At 37.9% G+C, this 24726-nt stretch overlaps 1 protein-coding gene across 6 annotated transcripts in view; it reads right to left on the bottom strand.

Annotated features, from left to right (window-relative positions):
• Positions 1-13444, bottom strand: part of LOC5506379 (substance-P receptor) — a 30515-nt gene extending 17071 nt beyond the window's left edge. For 4 of the 6 annotated variants that reach the window (XR_007306794.1, XM_032374754.2, XM_032374752.2 and 1 more), the window contains exon 1: positions 13264-13444. The gene's annotated coding sequence lies outside the window, so the exon portion shown is untranslated. Of the gene's footprint in view, positions 1-6930; positions 8061-13263 lie in introns of those variants that run through there. The other 2 variants (XM_032374753.2, XM_032374755.2) reach the window with 1 other exon arrangement.
• Positions 13445-24726: the final 11282 nt, after the last annotated feature.

Here is a 24726-nt window from a genome sequence, read left to right as displayed (position 1 = left end):
TAAACTGCTGGAGTCTTAAAAGGGTTTTCTCTCTATTAATTAAGAAACAAATAACAACAACAACAACAGCAATGACAAACAAGACTAGCTTTTTTTAAAGAATGTCGTCCCGTCACTCCTTTGATATTGTTTTGTTAAGAAACATAACAGTATATTTGCAGGAAAACTTCCAAATATCTCTTGTCCTTGCTATGAATTAGCTGATGGAAATGGATGATTTCGGCAACTCGCTATTGAACGGAGGAGTAAACCTGCAGTGGTTCATGGGTAACGTACAAATGGCTGAATCCTGGTCTCTGACAGCCGCGTGAACGTTTAGAGGTACATAAACAAGATTGCTAAAGCTTTCCAATAGTGGTTTTGGTTTCCACACATTCCATTACAAGCGCATAATTTGATTTAATTTTGTTAAATTGCACTAACACAGCAACAACTTACAATAATCTTGACAAATTAAGAAGCGTAGGTAATTGGAGTAAGAAGACCCGCAACAATGACACAGATGATATCACCACAGGCTTACCAACTTCTCAGTCAGTCTCCAGTCAATCCCAGTAACTAGCTCGAATATTTTCATGATTGATCACCTCCTGTAATTGTCTTATATCCTAGTTAAAGGTCACAATAAACTCTCATTTCTTTGTGATGCGTATTTATTCAGAATAAGCGGTATTTCTAACGTTTTAGCAGTTGAGGGATTCCGTGTAACTTGATGTAAAAAGTAACGCGGCCCAATCCTCAACTGCTCAAGAGCTAGAAATACCGCTTATTCTGAATAAAATACACATCACAAAGCAATGAGAATTTACTGTAACCTTTATTCTATGATATAAAGCAATTATAGGACAATTACAGGAGGTGATCAATCGTGAAAATATTCGAGCTAGCAACTGGGATTGACTGGAGACTGACTGAGAGGTTGGTAAGCCTGTGATATCACAAGAATAGGCGACTTGCATTGAAAAAATCACATGTGACCTTTTGAATGGCAAACTCAAGCCAAAATAAACAAAAAATGGTTTTGCGCGTCAGGCAAAAGAGCGACGAAAAGAAAATAAGATTTTCAATGAAAGTAAGTCACTTCTAACAAACAAACTGTCTGGCCAATTCGCAAGCACCGAAAAAGTTGCTTTCGCTGCAATTTTGCCGCTTAAAGGGACTTAAAAGAACCACTGGGGACGCAATGGACCCTCTGGCAGTGACCACCCCCCAGTGACAGTTCTTACTAACCGAGGGCCATATGTTAGAAAACTGTATATTCGGTTAAATTATGTTACCTTCGATAAACAAAGATTAAACTTAAACTTAGAGCTTAAAACTTAAACTTAAAACCGCGAGTTTGTCATGCAAAGTCATGTGCTTTTTAGTGCAAAACAGAGACACCTACAGTAAAGATGCAGCGACAGTCTCAATGAAGGTCTTAGTAGCCTTGTCTCTCCATGTTTCGCCAGACCCAATTTTTCTTGGTCATAATGGTAAGAGCACAATCATTGCCATTATATAAGCTACGAAGAACAATGCGTAAAAAAACATCACCTTTATAACATCGTCTTATAAACTCTCAACAGATTCAGGCATTTCGGGCGATTGGATCTATTAAAGTTACTAAAAACTGTACCATATATCTAATCAAGTCAATTCCTTCACAGTCTCACCTGCTATCGCGAGATCTGTACCACGTTAAATGATGTTATAAGCAGAGTTAGGCTGGATCTACGTTAGCCTGATAGATGATAGAGCGAATAAGGTATTTTAAGCGTATACCCGAAAAACAACTACCCTAAATGTGACGCTACACGCGTCGATTTACCACGATGCGAGTTGGGCGAAAAAACGATGAGTGTAATATCACCTAAAGCAACTTTTATATTTGCCCCAGCCTTCTGCACTTAAGAAGCGAAACCGAAATTATAAAATACGTTTTTATGCAGGTCAAAATCCCGAAAACCGCACACCTCAAGTACGTAGGCTTATCTTTTTTTAACAGAAGTCACAACTTACAACTCTAATAATGGAATGTCCATTTTGGCATATTCACACTTAGTGTAGAATTTTGCGTGTTGTTGTTTTTGTTTTTTGCTAGTTCTTTGCTTGACCTTCCAATGGTCTTGAGTTCGGGATCTATCTTAATCCTAGCATTGTGAAAAAATACAGATATCAAACATCTTAATACCGAAAATTGCAATTTTTCCTTCTTCCCGTTGACGCCTTTGCAATGCCTTATAAGGCTACGGCTTTAGGATTCATATCTACAAGTCTGTTTTTATAGTTTTTCGCTTTTGAGCAACAATCATTCGCTTCTTGTGCTACTCACTGTCAGAATTCATTGATAAAAGTATACATATCAGGCTAATGTAGGCAGCGGAGAATTAAGAGATGTAAACAAACAATCACGATTAATGTTTTTATTATTTTAATCCTGTTTTGAAAGGGATATTGATTGGTGATACTACTTGCACTAAGAAATCGCTTGACAAATTCGAACCAAAATAAACCCTTGGAATGGTTTCGCCTGTCACGCCGGAGAGAGTAGAAAAAATAAACCTTTAAATGAAAATAAGCCATTCCTGACAAAGAAACCCTCTGTCCTTACTATGTAAATATATTCTAAAGCGCTCAACAGAAAACAAATTCTTACAAAAAACATTTAACCTTAATCAACATAACAAATTGTAACACGATCAGCTAAAAATAACGAGTCCTCTATGTGAAATAAGCCAATCGGAAAAGATGGGTTTTTAATGCCTGCTTAAATGGCTTACGGCCTTTTATGTCCCTAAATAGCTTAGGTGGCGAGTTCCATGCAGAAGGCCCAGCATGGGCAAAGGCCGTGTCGCCAAATGTTTTCCATCTTGTGCGTGGTACTGCAAGTAGCAGGTCTTTGTTTGACCTTAGATTGTACGCATCAGATCGGCCAGGCTCTAAAGGTAGGGCGGAGCATAACCGTGGAGACAGCGATAAACAAGAAGAAGGATCATGAAACGGATTCTGAAGACAACAGGGAGCCAATGGAGATTAACAAGGACAGGATTAGTAATGTGCGAGAATGTGTGCACTAAACACACAACGCGTGCAGCAGCATTTAGTATTTGTTGCAGACGGTTAACTTGATAAGTGGGAATCTGATATAGTGCAGTGCTGAGCTGCCCGAGTTTCAAGCCGTTTTGAATAGTCGCGGGGAACTATTCTCTTAAGGTTTACAAAGAGCATTAACCAATCAGGGCAGTCCATTCACCTTATTATCATTATTCAGTTTTAACTTCGTGACTACCATGAGTTGACTGACATGAGCTTGACCAGCGAATCAGCGAGACAAAGCAATTACCTCGATGAGCTTCAGTGTATCAAGGGCAAGAGGAACATACTTTGTCAGGCTAAACAGCGGCGTAGCCAGGATTTTGAACAGGATGAAATATTCTATCCCTTATTTACCTTAATTTATTATACATTTATGTGCTAATTTATTATACATTTATGTGCATGTTTATGAACTTTTGTTGTTGTCATTATATTTTAACTCACTTCTTTCTCCACCAGCATGTACACCTTACCCCTATCAGCCTTTTTGTTTTCCGGTCTATACCTCCCTACCCACTACCTCCTCCTTAATCTTCCCATTCACCTTATACGCCATGGTAAGAACAACTGCATCACTATCCAACACTCCTTATAGGGGGGGGGGGGGGGTGAATAGGTCCGCGGAATCGGCGGATTCGGCCCCGAAATGCTCACGGATTACGGATTTTGATTATTATTTCAGCGGATTGGCGGATTTTGGAAGTACGGCAGATCACGGATCTCTTCACAATTTGGGCGCGGATTTCGGATTTTGACTGCTCCGACGGTCGAATTTCGGATTTTAAATAAATTTCAATCGATGCTATTGTTTATCTGTCGATTCTTATACCCGACTGATAAAATCATTGTCGGATATGTTTAGGCTAGCGCGCGCGTCGGGGACTGTTCGCGCGCCACGGGATCGTATCTCAGATTTTCTGATTATGCAACATAGCTTGACCGGGTTTTCTACGTAAAGGGAGCGCGTCGTAAAACAAGGCACGTTTCAGCGCAAAAAGAAAACCTCGTGGTTTAGAGTTCTGTTCGCGAGAACGCAATACGGCGTCCATGTGGGTTTCTATATTTTTCTCACGAACAATTTCGCCGTGCCTCTCATCCACGGTTCGCTAAAACAAGATGGCGGCCACGACTTGGTGCATAGCGAAAACACCGGGTAAACATAGCGAAAAAACACCGGGTAAACGCCTGCTAGCAGGCTAATGGTTCGCTGGGTCGCTATTTTTTTTTTTTTTTTTTTTACTTAAGATTTTGGCATTTTTAGAAAGTTTTGAATCTTTTAAGACTTGTTTAAAAGTTTAGTTTACTATTCGTCAGGTATAATTGTCTAGCCATTGAAAACTATTATACCCAATCAGAAAGAACATGCCTGGATAAATATAAATTTACCGTCATAGAAAACTGAAAATGTAATATGGATACTTGATTTATTCGCATATTAATTTTCGCTGCTCCTTTTTTGATTGGATTTTTGTTGAGTTGAGCGAATTTAGCGCGAAAGGCGCGAGAATTCCCGCGTCTACGCCATCAGGCGCGCAGACGACAGAAAACCATTACCCACAATACACCAAGCGACTGTCAAGGCTCATGTGAATATTCATGGTTATAGAAAATCTAATGTCAGATCAAGCAAATGAACAATTTCTAGGTTTTTATTACCTGATCACATTTGTGGTGCAGTTAGAAGATTCACATTGTTCACAATTAGCAAAATTACCAATAAACCCTGTGCGTGGCAAGACACAAAAATCTATCTATTCACGTAAAACCTTTACATCCTTCAAGCAAAGTCTAGAATTTCTACTTAATCACTAATCCTACTCGAACCTAGAACTCTTTTATGAAGGCTTTGGGTGGATATACTTTAAATGTCGAGTTGTATATCCTTGACATAAGGCAAAAATCATGAACAATTTCCTCCGAGGCGACTAGGGCTCTAAGACTATTTGTTTCTCAATCAGAAGTATCCAATTTTGCCGCATAGAATCAAGCATAATCAAATTAGAATCATAGCTTAAGGGTGTTCTTCTGCGATAGAATCAGCATACGGCAAACGTGAAGCTCCTTTATAGATATTTATCGACTTAACGCTAACCATAAAAACATGATAAATATAAAATACAAGGAAAGTCACATATTTGAGAAGTACTAAGTATTATGGACATAAGGACACGGATTGAAAGCTCGGATCTTTGCATTCTAAATGGTAAAGAAATTAATTTTCTTAAGATATCGTCACAAACGGGCAATATTAAGCAGATCACAAAATGGAAAACCGGAGTGATTGTAATTATGACTTTCGCTTCGCTGCAAATATAAATATCTTTCATCACGTACATAAACGAAAAAGTATTCATAGTTTTTATAGTGTCATTTTTACCAGCCGCAGTAAATAGAAGCAAAAAAGGCAAAATGAGTAAAGATTGTAAAGGCACACGCCCCACGCGGATACCGTATCGAAAAAAAACTACAATTTGAAATGATAAGAACATTTACTGTAACACAAATTTCAATTCACATCGTTCTAGTCGTTATTGGAATTGTAGTTAAGATCAGTGTACGTGTTAGCGCTATAAGAATAAGATTACCGAGAAACAAGAAAGTTAAATAAGAAATCGCAATAAAAAAAATGATATGTTATAAACAGAAAATCCTAACATTTACGAATCTGTTAGGCTAAAATCTCATTTTTAAGCACCCTTCTTAAACAGTTTCTTATTAAAAAAAAGGGGAAAAAAATCTAAAAACTTATTTAGGCTAACTTAAAAAAGCCTAGGTTCTTATACACGGGTTTTTTACTTCTATACCAGTGATTAAGTTCATAATATACAAAGCCCGTATTTTATTTTACCTCCTTAGCTCCCTAAAGAACAAACAAAAGGATGGCGTCATTGAAATGTATCAAAACGTGTGTTTATTAATAGGCAGAAATTCTTCTTCTTAATTGAATAAACTGAATATCATGTTTGGTGTTAAACGTCACGAAAATGAGATGAGATCGGTTTCTCAAGTTTCTCGGTTTTTTAATCAAGCATTGAACAGGGAAATACAAAATAAAAAACTTGTAGGGATAATGACTTTCTCAACTCATTTATTAGTTCATTGTTTACATAGTTGGTGAAAAGTGGGTTTCAATGTTAGTTATTAAAGCATGTTTACATTTCTTAATGACGGATCTTTTCCCTCTCCAAGAGCCAAGCTTTTGTCACCGTCAATCAAAAAGCAAACAGGCGCCAGCTTCGGCATCTCCGTGATTAACGACATGTCGGCCGATTTTATTTTGAAAAGCGCCACTACTATAGCAAGACTCGAGTTGAAGATCGCAGAACCTGTGATCATTTGGATGTTCGGGGCCTTCTTTTTCGATGGGCTTTCAGCAGGTGGAACAGGCTTTTCGGAGGGAGCCTAATATCACATCAGACATGCGACGAAACTGACTCCAAAAGTCCTCCGATAGACAGATCAAAACACAAACGGCTTTGAGTAATAAAACAGTCTGAAACAGAAACCAGTTTTCCGACAAAATAAAAGAAATCTTCTCGAAAAAACGTTGTTTGATAACATCGGTTGTTAAGTGCGGAAAAAGAACGTCTCCTTTAAGGTACAATGAAAACGATGTCAACAATTTCAACAAGAAAAATCTAGAGAAAGAAGCGTATAAAATAAGTGGATTTTGGTCTACCAACCTAAAATTGAGTGCAATTTCTTTGATAATTCAATAACTTATATTTGTATTTAGTCTGTTGGATTTAAAAGCAACATCAATTTACAATTTTTGAATATAAAACGTATATAACACCCTGTATGACACAAACAAGACTATGAACTCTGCAATGGATTGATAGTAAAACTTACTTGTGAGCCTCTAAATCTTTAGTACCGCAAATGGTAGGTGGTTGTGCTTCCTCTCGGAAAAAGCGGAGTCAGATGAGCATCTGATGCCAGCGCGAAAGGTATTTAATGTACAAGGGAAGTACAACCCAGTTCTATACCCCGGGGCTGAACACAATACGTATTACCTAAAGTATACAATCGTGACATTACAATATACACAGGCCTCATTCAAAGAGGAGAAGGGATATTGTGAAGCTGAGAGGGTATAATTCTCGTGACTAGATTCCCAATATTTGGCCGAAGTTTCATGCGATGATTTGTTTTGGTGGTCTTATTGGACTATCATTCTTCACTTGATCGCCATGGGCGGTTGATTTACCTCTAAATGTCAAATACCAATAAAATTAACGGATCAGCATCGCGGAAAACGCCATGTGTTGTACGATAGCCTGGAGTGATCTATTACGCCGCGCCCACCCTAAGAGCTGTAACACTTCGCAAAAGCACAAAGGGTAGCCAAGAATATTCACATGCCGATATAAGGAACGCTAAGACTGGCCCTGATAATCGTTAAGGTTGCTCACATCGGAGCATACACAGGATTAGCTGGACGCGCGGTAATAGTATCATATGATCGCTTAGGTTGTTCATATAGCACATAAAGATCGTTAAGGTTGCTCACATCGGGGCATACACAGGATTAGCTGAACGCGCGGTAATAGTATCATATGATCGCTTAGGTTGTTCATATAGCACATGAAGATCGTTAAGGTTGCTCACATCGGGGCATACACAGGATTAGCTGAACGCGCGGTAATAGTATCATATGATCGCTTAGGTTGTTCATATAGCACATAAAGATCGTTAAGGTTTCTCACATCGGGGCATACACAGGATTAGCTGAACGCGCGCAGCCTTAGTCCCAGGCGTTCTTACCGGGTTTCCTGTGCTCAGAGATAAACCGTGAGGTACCTGGGAAGGAAACCCAACCACAGGAAACCCGATAAGAACGCCTGAGACTAGGCTGGGACGCGCGGTAATAGTATCATATGGAATAAGGATAGTATTTTACGATATTTCAATGCACATAAAGATCGTTATGATTGTTAATATTGCACATGATCGCTTAGGTTGTTCATGTGGCACATAAAGATTGTAAAGGTTGTTCATATGTCACATAAAGATCGTTAAGGTTGTTCATATAGAACATAAAGATCGTAAATGTTGTTAATATAGCACAATACGATCGTTACGTTTGCTCATATTGAACATAAAAATCGCTAAAGTTGATCATATAGCACATAAAGATCGTGAGGGTTGTTCATATAGCACATTAAGGTCGTTAAGTTTGCTCATATTGCAAAAAAAATCGTCAAGGCTGTTCAGATAGCACATAAAGATAGTTACGGTTGCATATTGCACATAATGGTTAAAGTTGCTCATAAAGCACATTAAGTTCGTTGTTCATATAGCACATACAAATCGTTAAGGTTGCTCATATGAAGTACATAAATATCGTTGAGTAACTAAATAAAATTTGTTAATCATATAAGGCGTATGAACCATTAAGGTTACTTAAATAGCACATAAGGATCGTAAAAGGCTCTTTTTGTAAAGAGCTCCTAGACTTTGCCTCTTTCGGGAACGGTGTGTGTGTTTTTTATAAGAACGTCAAATTTTCAGTTGAGGCTGGGCCTTTTTCATTTTTGGAGCATATTTTAAGGCTGAAAATGTTCTTAAGGGTGTTCTTTAAAAGGACACTAAAAGTAACGAAGACTGCAGGGTTTTGAAGCTTAAGTTTTCAATTGTCGTTGATCTGCGCGCGCTGCAAACACCGGTTGCATGCGCTCGCGCACGCACTAGAAAACACGCCATTACAAACGAGTGCGCGCTGTTTTGATTTTGTAAAATTCTGTTGTTTGTGTTATTTATTACTGGTAGTTATTATAAAAATCGTCATTTATTTGAAGGCAGCATATGAGTGGATTTATACTAAAACAATTAGACTACTCGTTCTCGTTTTCTATGAGTCAAATAGTCTACGGCTACGTGCCACGTTGACTATCTATTGACTCATAGAAATCTAACTCGTAGTCTAATTTTTAAATACCCAATAAAGTATTGGAAGATAATTATACAAATTATCAATAGCAACGATATTTAAAATTGTTATTATGAACACAATTTCATTCTGCATTTTAGAACGCATCACACTAACAGAACAATATTTTGCTGTTATCTGAGCCTCGGCATCTCAGGCTGGACGATCTTATAAATTAAAGGCTCTGTGAGCCATCTCGTGAATGCCAAAAAAATATTGCTATCACTGGGAATCGAACTCGGGTCGTTGCGGTCGTGGAAAAGTGTCCGCACCGCTGGACTAACGTGGCTGAGTCGACGAAGTCGAGTAGAAGATCGATTGACGTCGGTGACATGCGTCGGTGACATGCACATGCGCACGCTCAACCCACATGGAAGACTTTTCTGAAAATACTAGCTTATATGTACTTTACGGCTCTACTAATAAATGTCCGTACCGGTCACAGGTCGATGAAAAAGCCCTTTTATAGTATCAAGCTCGGAAGTTGAGCATCAAAAGTTTACAGGATGATCTAAGGATTGCAATTGCAAAAGCACAGAAAGACCACAAAAAGTTTATGATCGATCCGATCATCCAAAAATCCGAGTCCCTCCGAAAACTCGTAAATGCTTTGCAAGTATTCACGAGTTAAAAAGGTTCTTTTAAAAATAAAGTGTATAAAAACGAGCAAGTTTTATCGAAATATCGTACTTTTGAGCTTAGTAAGAAAGCATTTCGTCACGTTCTTTCGGCCGTCGCTGTTCTATGGGAGTCTGGGGCGAGCTTGCTTAAATTCCTGTGGTAATAGGAAACGAGTGTCCTTTTGGCCTATTCAAAATAGCTGCCATGAAAAACGAAGAAAAACAATATTCTCTGCAAACTTACATGAAATTTCTTAATTCAAACTTTTATCGGTCAAAGAGCAAGAAAGTGATTGAGGCGGACCTCCAAATATGGTATGCTATTTCCTTATAAGGCAAAGACCGGACGGGGAAAAAAAATGAAGACTTATGAATCAAATATGTTTAATATGACTTGCGCTTTTTTTTTAGAATAACACCCCTGAGGATTATGTTATTGGACCGACCATTTGATATTTGACAAGTCGGTAGAAAAATTCGAGCATTTAGCGATCCTTCGAAAACAGAGAAAAGAATACGAGCAAACCAACTGACCGTGAGATAAATATAGCAAGAGAAAAATATGTTAGCTCTTCATCAGATCTCAAATGGTTGGTCTCTAAACGTTCTAGGTTTAACTATAGGATCTATTGGCGACGTGTAGAGCTTACAATATCTAAATTTTCATGTGTGGTGGTTTGTTCTCATCAGATCTAAAGGTCACGTTTTGGCTTTGGATTTCGATTGGTTTAAATACAGCAGCGTGTGCTAGCCGTTTGCTTCTTTCATAATGAAAAAAGGCAAAAAAAAAAGACGGACGCGATATTTTAAATATTTCATGACTGACTGATCTTAAAAAAAAGAACGGTAAACTTCGTAAGACTAACAATAGGCTGTCGGAACACTGCCTTTCGTTTCAATCCCCCTCCCCCTCTTGTTATCGAGTCAAACATCGTCTAATTTTGCTGTATTCCGTTCCTACGTTCCTTTTAGCGCTTATTGACTTTAATTCACCTTGAAAAACATATACATAAATTACATAAACAACACGTTAAATTGTGCTGTTTGTCAAGCCGAAAATACATCTGGCGAAAACCATGTTACTTATGCAAAGTTTGGCATCCAAATGTTTTTGTGAATCTATGCTGAAATCTGGGGAAAAATTGTACAAATTTCGTCAATATGACATATCGTGTTTCATTACTGAAGTATTGCCTTGACTTTTGCTTTGATGAGATAGCAAAACTTCCTGAAAAAACGTAGGATTTGTTAAGCGAGCAAATAGACCAGCAGGTTTCTACAGATATTGTGTTTGTAAAAGTACACACTGCAATCAAATAGAATATCCTCGAAGTCATTTAGAGAGGACAGTTAAAACAAACCATGAGAAAAAAAACAGACTCTTCACAGACTGTTACGGGTTTCGTTTACTTTACCATAATTTTCATAAGACTTTCTGTCGCTTATCTACGATACAGAAGAAATCACTTTACCTCTAATGGACTCTAGTGTTAGTACAAGAAAGATTCAGACCTCTCTTTAAGTACAAACAGTTGACATTATAATGTGCAATTAGGATTTTGCGATAACGAGATTGTGAAGGATGTGAATTTATGCCAGATCTCGTTAAATTCCAGAGCAGCCACGGTAAAATCAAATAAACTAACTATTTTTTTTGTCAATCTTTGTTTAATTTTTATAACGCCAGTTTCAAGATATATAGAAATTTTATCAAAACTTATTTGAGGTTTCTACTTAATCGTAAATCTATCGCACATTTTTCGGGGGATTGAATTACACAAATGTAGCAAACTATATTTCAATAAAGCGGAAAATGGCATCCCTATAGTTTTCGTTGAAGAATTTATGATATTATTAAAGATATTATGCAATTCTTTACGGCGTTATCAAACTCAAAACGAAAAAAATGAATAAAGAATTTCACATGAAACGTATCTTTTTAAAGCAAAGCAAGAAAATTTTTAACTATAACCTAGTTTTCAAGCACCTTCTAGTACTTTGGCCGGATATTTTTCTATTTTCTTCTAAATGTAAAACACAAAAATTAAAATTTCTCTTGTAACTGATCCCACCAACGTACAGTTTAGGGCGCGTTTTCATCATTCTGGAATTGAAATGGATGTTCAGAATGGCATTCTCGAGTCATTCTGTTACAAGTAGCAGAATTGATGGAATGGCCTTCATTCCATTCCGGAATGGGAACGCGGGATAAACGAACGCGCGCTTTTTCTATTCTAATAATTCTCATTCCGGAATCACGAGTAAAAAAATACGCCCTTACCCTTCGCTTGTTACTCACGTAATAAAGGAGTCTGGGGCACGCATGAAAATAATATTTATAAGTCTAACGTATAACATTTGAGCTTCCATGAAATTCCCAAGTAGATAAGTGCAGTGTTCAGTTAAAACAGGATTGAAAAACAACCCCCCAGGAGTGCTTGTACTGAATGCAATTAAACCCGAACCCGTGTTTTGTTGCCAGAAATCCAGTAATTAAACTCATTAGTAGAAGCTTCAATTTATAGTAAAAACGCATGAATTTACTCTGCTAGATTTTTAATGAATAGCTCATTTTCGAAATAGACACAAGTACACATAAAAATCATCCGTTAAAACGTTGTTTTGACATTGGTCCAATCAAGAAGTAGAATTCAAAGCCAAGATTTTAAAGTGGGGAAAACGGATCAGGTGTTTAAATGATTGAAACGAGCCGATAACAATATTGGAGAAAAAAAATTTAGATAAAAACATCTGGATGAAAAAGGTTTGTTGTATACTTTTCGTTTCGCTTTATTTGTTATTGATTCCTTTATTAAACCACCATCGCAAACGTGTAAAAGGTATCTAGTATCACACTAAAACACTGTTTATTCTACTGTGTTGAATATTCTGAGTAAATCGAATTAAAGTTGTTCACTTTTTGATGTTTTATCCGAATGCAATTTGGATTTCTTTGAAAAGTAAATGTGTTTTTGTTTGCGTTAATGGAGAATGTTAAGAATTAGTGACTTTATCGACATTTTCTCGCTCGCTCGTAATACAATGGAGAGAATCTTGTTAAGATCAATTTAGTTCTTGACGGTTCATGCGTTTAACATCCTAAAAAAATCCACGAATCTGTAAGGGCCAGAAAACTGCATCACACAGAAATTATTTGACAAGGTATAAATGAACAAATATCATATATATACACATATACATGTATTAATCCCTGATCCATTACAAAGAAAAACAAGCTTAGAAAAGAGTAAAAACAACCGAACTTGATAATGAAGACGTCAGAATTTTAATATCCGTGTTATTAAACTTCCCCTTTAAAATGTTAATTCCTTCCTTTTTTTAACGATTTTAAAAGATAACAACCAAAGAACCATAAAAAAGTTTCATTTTCTTACCAGCCACGATACATCGAATTGTTAAATGCGAAAGTTCATTCCTGCTAGCAGAAAAGGCGAAAAAAGGTGTTTCCACGTTGCGCAAGAAACTTTCTCCCTTAGCAGATGATATTTCGATGCATTGTCTTTTCATTTAGAAGAATAGAGTCTAATAAAAACAGTGTTAAAACATCTTTAAATGTATTTTGTTGAATAGTGGACCGTAATATCTCCACGCCAACTAAAAAACGGTACTTACGGTTTGATTTCGCGAGCAACGGCGTTTTCCTCGATTTCCAAAATCTGGCCTTGTGATCAGAGATAAAGCTGAAGAGGTTTAACAGCGACAAAGCGTTAAAAAATACGCCTGGCACTCGACAAGATTTGTCCACCTGTAATCTCACAGTCGCTTTTCACAATTCCGTTTAATCTGACAAACAATCAACTGGACAGTGACATTAAATACGAGTCAAGCTACTCACGTAAGCGGTCCTAATGAGCCAATCAGATGAAGAAGAATAGATTACCTCGTTTGCAAGTTTACAGTTTGTCGTCACAGACTCTTTCCTCGCCATGATAATGGGTTTCCTCTTTGGCGGGTTTTTCTTTCGTTGCATTGGTCGAGTAGCTTAGACGCCTATACCCACATGAAAATAGAATGGTACTTTAAATAGCGAAATAAAAGCACGCTACATTGTTTAACCGTTTTCCTATGGTTAATTCCTATCGCTGCATTGGCCGAGTGGTAAATAACATTAGTCTTAGTGTTGAATTGCACCTACATGAAAGGAGAATGGCACTTTAAATCAAAAAATAAATGCACAATTATATATTTAACCGTTTTGCTATGGGTTAATTCCTATCGCTACATTGGCCAAATAGCACCACCAACATGGAGTAACTATAGTAACTATGTTTATAATTTAGCAAATGATAAATGATAAATTAGCGCTGATGGCGGTATATTTAGAGTATGGCATTTAAAAAAGCTACCTAATGGAACTGTTCTATTCAGAGCAATGGTCTAGGTAAAATCTTAATGAGTAAAAGCTATTAAACTGATAGATTCGCGGTGTTCTGGGACATTGTCCTGTAAATATGAAAGTTATCATGTAAATATGGCAATCAGTATATCATATCCAATAATATTGATCTGGTTGGGAGGGACGATTGGAAAAAAATAAGACTGTCATTTCACAGCAACCCACTGGGGGAGGGGGGGTTTCAGTTATAACTCATTCGAGTTATTCAAGTAGAAAATACTCTAAAAATATCTAGTGGACTGAAAGTTAGTAAGAGTAAGCCAGCAATCCAAATCAAAAAGGTATAAGGGCTCCACTACGGCGGTAAATAGGGGCCTTAGTTTTATGGCGCCGGAGAGTCTAACCCCGGCACGGATTGAAGAATTCAGCGTGCGCTACTATATTTTCTTTCAGATTGTGGAGAATTTTAATGTTTGCGCCGTAATCGTCGGCCCTATAATCTTAAAGAAGGTCAATCAGTCATTCCTTTGTTATTGTTTACAGTAAAAAATACAACGGTCTATTTGAAAGAAAACTTTAAAATAACAATCCCTGATTAAATTTGGGCTTCATCAACGATTTGATTGAAAGTATCTCCCCTGATATACCTGATGGAAATTGATGCTTTAGGTGACTGGATATTGCTTGGGAGCGTAAACTGGAGGCGTAATTGGCCTTCTTTAAGTTCGCTATTGAAAGAACCCGAATAAGTAGGTAGATAGAAAGAGAGGCAAAGAGAAAAGTAAAGGTAAATACAGTTTTTTTATCGTAAAAGAAAAGGGTGGGCAACAGTCTAAAGTATATTTTGAATAAACTATAATCAAATTAAGAAACCTGGGAGGTCAAGCAGTTTGAAAGAGGACTTTGTCACTGAAGCCATATCCTACTATTCATCTCAAACAATTCAGTGTCTCAGCACGGACCAATCTTTATATTCAAATCCGGAGTCATTCACTTCTAATACCTAGATGGACAAATAATATATTGCTAGTTTTAGGGATACTCAAAATCAAAGGTGGATCATTTGTATAATTATACTCTCATACAAGAAACTCAGCCTCAACTAAAACTTAAACATTCTCATACAGATTGTATACCAAGCTATGAAAATGTTTAAAAGGTGATAGCAAAAAATCTATGGCGTACGCACGGTGGTTATGAACAAAGGAAATAACACTCATTTTTAACGTCTAATTTTCAGTTTAGGTTGGGCCGTCCTTATTTTTGGAGCATTTAAAAACTGAAAATGTTTTAGGATGTTCTTAAATTTCTGTAAATATAAAGTATCATACCCAATGAATTATTAGAACAGAACTACACAACTTACCGATTGCACTAATATTTAAGGTTGTTATTATGAACTCGATGTGATTTTACATTTTAGAATGTGTCTCACTACAACAGTAAAATGTTGCTGCTATCTGAGTCTCGGCATAATCTTAGCATGTTGGTAAAATTTGGCGAAATCTCCGGCTGGACGTTCTTATAAAAAAGAGGTTCTTATGCAAAGAATATGTATATGCCGACATTACATGACCACGAGAGCCTTGCTCAACTTGCTTCGTATGAAAAAGCTCCGCTTGATTGAGATGTCGGTGCTCAAGGCACATATAGTCGCCCTTGATCGCACCCGATCGCAGCTAATTTGACCGCATGATCGCAACTGATCTCAATTTCCCTGACACGATCGCAGGGTGAGTTCCAACATCACCTACGATCGTGTTCCATGAGTGCGATCATTTGGAAACCTAGGCTCTATATCATGACGTCGCGACCTCATCGGCCCCACTTGAAGGGGCAAAAACGAGCTGGAAATCGAGGCTACTCTAATCTAGCCTTAAACGGTATTTAAAAGTTTATCGCAAGCGCGTCATCGGGTACGAATAATTAGAAGAAAAAACACTATCTTTCCCTTTTGTAATATTTTACTTAATGGCTGTTTTTTTTCCAATAGCCCCTGTATAAGCAGGGCCATTACCTGCCTAGAAATACGATACGTAGGGGTGGGGAAGGGGAGGGGGTCAATAATGAGACATAATGAAAACTGGGGGCTATGGGTGTGAGAATGTTAAGATGGTTGGCAGTTTATTTAATCTCACGCGAGCGCGCGGTAGTCCTGTGATATTCTAAAACGTAAAATAAATAAATAAACAAACAAACAAACAAACAAATAAATAAATAAATAAATAAATAAATAAATAAATAAATAAATATAAAATAAAATAAAATAAAATAAAATAAATAAATAAATATAAATAAATAAATAAATAAATAAATAAATAAATAAATAAATAAATAAATAAATAAATAAATAAATAAATAAATAAATAAGTAAGTAAGTAAGTAAATAAATAAATGAATAAATAAAGAATAAATAAATAAATAAATAGTAAATAAATAAATAAATACATAAATAAATAAATAAAAAATAAGTAAAAAAATATTGACAAGAGTCAAAATATAAAAAATCGCAGTAAACATGAAGGTAAATTTCAATTTGTAAACATTTTAAAATTGTATCGAAGACAATGTCGCCAGTCAATAATGAAAGCGCGGGAAAAGCTGAGCTGGTATGATATAAGAACATTCTTTGCTGACACACTTAAAATATGGTTTAAAAAAAAGCCATTCCGTATTTTCCCGCTAAAAGCCGGACCGCGCGCAACTTTGCCGCTCAAAAAGTCACGTGATTTGTTCGTGCAAGTCGCCTTCTCACTTTAGCCGTATGTCTACCCAGTTCAATTCGCCAGCCCTTTTTTCTTGTTTACATGTGACAAGCATTTTCATTCAATTTACGTCTGTGTATGTTTCCATCTCATCCCTTGCTCTCTTCTTTGCATTTTTCATGACTTCATGACTTGCAATCGTACTTTTGTATGTACTTTTTTGGCTATAGCGCTTCCTTTTTCTACCAAATTACGCTACCTCTTGTTTTTGATTTCAGTTTTTAATTAGCGCCCTTTTCAAGAACGCGAATAACAGTATTACCACACCAGCTCTTTGGACTAGCATCTCATCTTCTAACAAATCCAGCTATATTTTGTCCGCTTTCTGTCCAGGTTTGAGCGCGCGTTTCTCGGCCGGAGTTTGTGATTGCTGTTGCATCTTAGTGAGAGCAACACCACATTAACGACCCGAACCTGAACGCATCATCAGCGCAACTGCTTGATGTTAACTGCCACATTTTTGTTATTGTTTTCATTTAATATTGAAAGACAAAAAATGTGCTATAATCTCGAATTGACCATATAAAAACAAAGCCTAATACCTTATTCACCAAATTCAATCGAAAATTTAGCATTGGCAACAGACGATGGAAATGGATGCCTTTTCACACTGTTAACTTGCTAGGATGACAGAATGGCGGACCGTTTTAGCCTCTTTTCGATCCTCTCTTAAAAGGAGAGCGAACAGAGCTCAAGACATTCAGGGCCCGATTTGAACATTGTTGATAATGTACCCGAGACAATAGAACGCGCAACAAATTAATATAAAACGCAGAAGCAACTTTTTCCAAAATTTCTAGATAACATTACACATTAGAATTTACCTGAGGTAGACGAGGAAGTTAATAAATCGAGTCCTGACTTTACAAGAAATTCTAAAGAGCTGTAACGAATACTCACTATTCCACATGGATCGATGTTCTTTGGAGGCAAAATGCATAATGAAACAGGAGCGCCCCAGCACTTCAAAGCCACGAGTTTTTTCAAGTGCCTATCGAGCCGGTAGAAATACAAATAGCAACAACAATTAGTTGAAGTCACCTCCGTCTTTTGCGAATAGATACGAATACTAGACGAGGCTTGGTGCGTTTTTCTTGTGTCTAAAACAGACTTACCGGATGGAACTACGAGAGGGGTTTTGTCTTGGATGAACACACCTTTCAAAAGGTTTCTTTTGAATCCATCAGAAAGTCATTTCAGTTTAATTTAACGACATAACATGGCAAGGACCGAATGAGAGAACAGGATTTGTTTGGGAGTTATTTGGGATTAACCATAACATTTACCCCCCACCCCACCCTCCTCTATTTATCCCTCCGTACAAAAAAAGGCCTTCCAGAGTTTTGTCTTGTATTTATCAGACAATAAATTCCCTTTGTGTTGGCGGTCACTTGTGATGCAAAGAGTGAAAGATGGGTTGGGCTGGTACCATTACATATACCCCCATTGACCATCCATACAAAAGTAGGAGAGTTCTCTTGTATCTATCAGACACTCGTTTTCCATTGCTCTTGTGCCATTTTAAGTACTACCATCAGAGTTTTCCTGAAGACCCGCGGGAACAATCGAAAGCTTTAGGAAAATGTTTCATGTGTTTTATCCTTGATAAAGACTCCGGCATTCTTCGTTCGATTTTCTTAGGTAATTTTTTATTATCCATTAAATGTAGTCTGCATATTTTTTTATCAATGATATATGGTGTGCATTAGAGATTATAGAATTAAAGTCGGTGTCTGTATTCGCCAGAGGATGGTTGATACTAGGGAGTGTCTCTTTTATAGTTACTTATTAATTATTACATTAATTTCACAGGCTTAAGTACAAAGAAGCATACTCAACAGACACTTAAGGGCAGACAAGGATTTTAAAGCACAGGCCCTTAAGCCCGGACACCCCCTCCACCAGTCGCACCTTTCAAAATGCTAAGGGCGAATTAATTAAATCGCTCGTGTGGTCGCTACAGATATTGTGGGCAAAACACCACAGGCAACCCACACGGCACCGCACGCCTAATTACTCACCACAGGCAACCCGCACATAAATTATGACTCCCTTATTTTCTTCTTATTTTCTTCTCATTTTGGCGACTGGGTACGAGTCTGGCTCTAATACTTTAAGGTTCTCGCGCTGTAAACGCACGCCAGCATTCGCGATTGAAAGTTCCGAAGAAAGCAATACGTGCCCAAACGGAAGCTAAATACGGTATAGAAAATCGGTTGCTTTATAAATGCACCTTTGCTTTGAGATGGAAGGTTTGTTGTTTAAAACCCCCCTACAGGGCATATGATTGTGGTTTCCGTTTTGTCATAATAGTAACTATATTGTTAGTAACAGATGTAATTGTGAAATCAATATATATCCTAGCCGCTCACCGGAAAGCGCGAGGTTGAAAAAAAAGTTTATCTTCAGCCAAATTGTGTTCCGTGATAAAATTTTTAAAGAACCAGTTAATGCCATTTCAAAATGGATATTAGCGCGCCATGCGCCTGCCCCGGACGCAACACGGGGAAAGCGTGTGGGGAAGGTATGTGTGAGTTGATGATATATACAGTATGTAATATATTAGGGCCCAAGGCTATATCATGTTATACGACGCATTTTTTCCTTCAAATGCAACGCAAATATTATTTGCTGGTTTTCATGAAGTTTCTATGAAACCAACTTAATTTCTACATTAGTCAGGCCATGTATGCATCATTTGGAGAAAAAACGTTTCTTACTGTCACTTCAAACTTGCAATTAGGTGCAAGGGTAGGTAGATATCCAGAATCTCTGAAGATAAAAAGAAAAAGAAATATTTAAGGCGTTATTCGATTAATATAACTTGCAATGCAAAAGTTTGATCATGAGCCACTGTATTTTTCTCGTGATCTAACTGACCAGTTAAGCAAAGACACAATTAAGGTTATGGATTTAAATGCTCAGGACATTCCACAGTAAGTTATTTTGAATTTGAAGTATATTCTCATTTTGAAATTTTAAATCTTCATCTCTGTGTAGACTATTAAAATAGACATAAAATTCACAAAGGTTTAAAAGTAAATGAGTCCTGCTGCCAAAAAACCCTACGATTCTCTGCGTAAACCCTGTGTCCACCATGTTAATAACTTGGTAACTTTTCAGAGCAGTACAGTCATAATGATGCATATTAAGTATCCTTAAGGTGACTGTCAGTCCTTTTAGAGGCAGGCTCCCTTATTTATTTTCCTGTGTAAGTATTGAATAAAAGTGAGATTTTACATATAGACATAGGACCAATAAGGCTTAAGGCCACCCCCCCCCCCCCAAAAAAAAAAACCCTATAACCAAACGTTTTATTACTTCTTTTCTTCTCATCACTATATCCAACTGAAGAACATCATAGATGATACCTTTTTCTAGTCTGTCTGTGCCTTTCGGCATGAGATTCAGCGGGTCAATGACCATTCTTCGAAGGGATGTTGAATCACGGTGTGTGGGCACGCCCAGGCTGTGTTGTCTTGTGCTCATTGATGGTTCTCTTGAGACTTTCCCCCGCAGGTCTTAGACATGGCACATTATAGTTAAGAAAAAAAAGCCCCACATTTGTGAAACAAAATACCACCATTGCTTATACTGTTTATGCACGGAAGTCTTACGGGAAGGCTTTTGTGTGTGTATTACGAGGGGGTTCATGGATGGACAAAGGCAGGGCAGACGCGTAAACAGAGGGGTGCGTATGATGCGCGCGCACCCCCCCCCCCCCCCCCTCTTAACGGCCATTGAGTCATTGCCTATTAAGAATCTTTTTTCACATATCTATGACCGCGCACCCCCTCACGCACCTGAAGGGGCGGGAGGTGGCATCTCACCCAGGTCAATGTAACATTGCTAGAACATCAATCTTTCTAAATACCTCGCACAGCCAAAGATTAAAAAAAAAAAACAAAAAAAAAAAATTAACGGAGAGCTAGACCTCCCCCCGTGATTTTTTTCGCCAAAATCCAACCAACTTATTACCAATAATTATGCGTCTTTCCTATGCTTACTGCTAATCTGTTTGGAATATCTTTGGTGTGCTTAATCTACGTCAGTGACACATGAACGAGTCAACAGGTCCTATGACCGATAGGTCTTTGATTGGCAGCTGTCAATCCCGACGCAGTAAGAGCTTGATTTGCATTTTCTCAAAATGGGTCATGATTAAATCCACCGTGATTGATGATTGATGATTTTCTCATCTACTTAAAAATTGGAATTTTTACAAAAAAATGTTCATTTATTCATGTTTACCACAGGGTACCCATATGCTTGTGTGTAACATGTATTCCAACAAACAAGCTTGCCTTCACAACCCTGATAATGCAGTAAAAAAAGGCAGATTGGCCATATTCTCTAACGTTGGATTCCATGGAATTTTTTAGTATTTACTATATAAAAACCAACATGATTTATTGTTACGTTGGATAATCCGGTGAACAGGTAAATTGGAAAGATAACCTCTGGGAGACTTGGAGATTGTCTAATTTCAGTAAAATTTTCACAAAAATTCATGATATTCATACCCCTAAATCCATATACCCATTTTAGTAATTTTCACATATTCTAATGGATATAATTTTGCACTTTCAACCTTTTATTACAAGAATCTTGTTTATTATTCATTATCATTATTATTTCATTTTCGGGCAAAATGTTTCTATGACCCTCAATTTTTTCACTCATCGTTGCAACGAGACGCGTTACCGTGGCGACTAGAAAGTTATCCAATAGGCATGCGATATTTCGTTTTGATTGACACGACCTTCGTTACTAGGAGGATTGTGTCGTGCTGTGAGTGCACTCAAGTATTTTTTTTGTCATTTCTTTTTCACAAAACTGTCAAGAAGGCCACGAAAGCGAGCATCATAATGCGATATTTCCAACAACACACAACAGAACGAACGTATTAAAGATTTTTAGTCCGACTAAAAGGGTTTGAATTAAAAGATCTTGGCCTCAGTTGGGGGACAGGCACATCACCTTGCCCGCAACCGTCGAGAATGGAGACGAACTATACTGGCCTTATGTCCCACCAGGGATGATGAGGCCTAAGGAAGAAAGTAAATAAAAGGGTTTTACTGATTTGCTAAGATTACTTTATACGATATACTGTGGTGAAAAATCTTGCAAGGGCATTACGTTAAGAGTAACTGATTGTTTCAGATGTCGGTGCTCAAGGCACATATAGTCGCCCTTGATCGCACGCGATCGCAGCTAATTTGACCGCATGATCGCAACTGATCTCAATTTCCCTGACACGATCGCAGGGTGAGTTCCAACATCACCTACGACCGTGTTCCATGAGTGCGATCATTTGGAAACCTAGGCTCTATATCATGACGTCGCGACCTCATCGGCCCCACTTGAAGGGGGCACGTACTGCGGGCTCGCAAAAACGAGCTGGAAATGATGCAATGATGTCCTCACAATAACCTTATTCGAAATGCCATGATACAACAGCCTGGTACCTAGTAGTAGAATATGATATTCTAAGATTCCGATAGCCCTTATGAACACTGTGTTTAAACGCTATATTTTGTACTTATATTTTACATTAATATTTTACTACTAACTGATGCCAAGCAAGGCTGCGCGACCGCTATTTTAATTTTTACTAAGGCAAATTCGCGGATTCCTTACTATCTACTGCACTATTTCAAACAATGCCGTTTGTACTGAAAACCGGGACATGCTAAAAAATTTGACCAAACAAAGTTTTAATCAAAGCATGTATTTTGAGATAAATCCGTTCGGTCAATGAGAAACGTTAAAAATGAATCTCCAATGACATGTCTTTAAACTTTCAGCTTGAGCGCGTGGTAACACTGTTAACTGATAGGCTGGATGGCTATGAGATGTTGAATTCCATTGGCTAACATTCTGGGAGTTGTTAAGATGGTCCGCATTAGGAACTACAGTGTTATTACTCCAAACAAGGTAGCTTGACTGCTATTTTCTTCACCGAAGGGCTAAGGCATATCAATCCATTCTCGCAGCCCTTCATTTCAGAAGAACTTCTTCCTCTAGTTATACGAGGACTGAAATCACGCACTAGGCCTTCGTACTCCGAGGCAAAGACCCAGACCCCCTTGTTCAACCCTGACCCTCGAATATCACTCTTGTTACTCTCCTTTAGGCTATGAATTGGGCTGGTGGTAAGCTTAGAATCCGCACTGAGAGACCGTACAATCTCCTCCTTTTTTTCGGTAGTTAGCTTATTGCATCTTTTCTTGGGTCTGTTAAAAAGGCTTGCACGGCTCACCATCATATGGGGGATGGGAGTGTAAAGGTGTATTTCCTCAGTGCTCAGGCTTCGCGGAGGGTAGCTCTGGATTCGACATCTAACGGGGGTATCACGATTATAAAAACTCGGCGCCGTAAATTCAGACCTTGGAGAATGAAAGTGCGATAGATCTTTCCGCCTGATACCAGACTCACTCTTTGATCGACATAGTCGTTCGGTTTTGACAGGTGTCTTGGATGATCTTGTAACAGTTTGGGGCTTGTAGCACCAGCTTTTGATGGTCGGAGGTGAGGTACCGTCTATCCCGAATTCCGATACTTTGAATGTGTATCTAACGTGTCGGAAGTCTTGATTCGGAAGACTCGTTGTTTTTTTGTGTTTGTATTTCGCCTGAGTTTGCGAACAAATGGCTAGGATTTCTATAGCGGGGAGAGCATAGTCGACGTCCATATCTCGATCCCCTATCAAAGTCTTTGGAGTCTTGTTACTTCGTCTTTCGGCTAATGCTTTAGTAATTGGTGTAACCATGGCATTAACGAAGTGACCTCTCAGAGGATACAAATCCATGTGAATAACCAACACTTTATGGATCTCACAGACAAATACGTGAATACTAGTCAATATACGACAACGTATCTTCACCAAATTGAAACGTCCTAATCGCAGAAATTACCCATGCTTTAAACCCTATCAAAAAGGCGACAACACAGCAATTCCTAACTATTTCTAGTACACTCGAGTAATCCAGACTCTTCCGATATTTCTGGTTATTTAGCCCTTATCCAAATTGTGTACAGATGGTTGTCTGCACGTTATCAGAGGTACACTCTCAGTCTTTTCCGATAATTGTATATATAATTGTTAAAATATTTGTATAGCGTTTGATTCGTTCCAATGCCTTCTTTTTCCAGTACACTCAAGCAATACAGAGTCTCAGATATTTGTGAATATTCAACCCTTCATCCATGTGTGCACTGATGGTTTTAAGAATGTCAGCAAGTGTAACTCCTCCATGAAATTAGTTGAGCGTATTTCGTCTTTGATAATAATGATATAATTTAGCAAGTCATTGCATAATGTTCCCGGAGTGCGGGCTTCCTTTGAACGCGTTAAGTTGGCATACCCGTACATCTGTCTACGGTTACTAGTCCATTTTCACACTGTTCATAATAAGTGTTACTAGAGTGTTTCCTGCAGCCTTTCTACTTGAGAAGTACTTTAGAGAATATTTTCTTCGCACCCACAGATAAGAAGTGCACCCAACTGTTCCGAACACAAACGTAGATTCCACATAAACACTGATAAGTGAAGTTTACACACGCAATACAATCATTAAACACGGAGACTTAATTATTTGAATTACCTACAATTCCCAAGATTCTGATTGCGCAGAACCTTCACATGCCACCTTAAAGCCGCATTGTCACCAGTTTACTTCCGGTCGACCACGTAACAATATCCGATGATTTTTAACGGAAAACGCGAAAAATATTTCAAAATATTGAAAGCAGTGTGTTTATTGGAAGTTTCTTTGAAGATCTGAATGATAATTTAGAGCGGATGGCCTGTTTAACATCTTGGATTTTTATAGATTCTTTTGTCTTTTAACGGTTGAGGTTTCCGTCGGACCTCCGGAAGTGAACTGGTGATAATGCGGCTTTAAGGTGTGAAAAAATATCAAGAAATATGGGTTTCAAATTCAAGAGTTGTTAGAATGTACGGATTTTGTT

This window comes from Nematostella vectensis, chromosome 15 (genome assembly GCF_932526225.1).
Source record: "Nematostella vectensis chromosome 15, jaNemVect1.1, whole genome shotgun sequence".
NCBI classification, from domain to species: domain Eukaryota; kingdom Metazoa; phylum Cnidaria; class Anthozoa; order Actiniaria; family Edwardsiidae; genus Nematostella; species Nematostella vectensis.
This window is presented reverse-complemented; position numbering and strand designations above follow the sequence as displayed.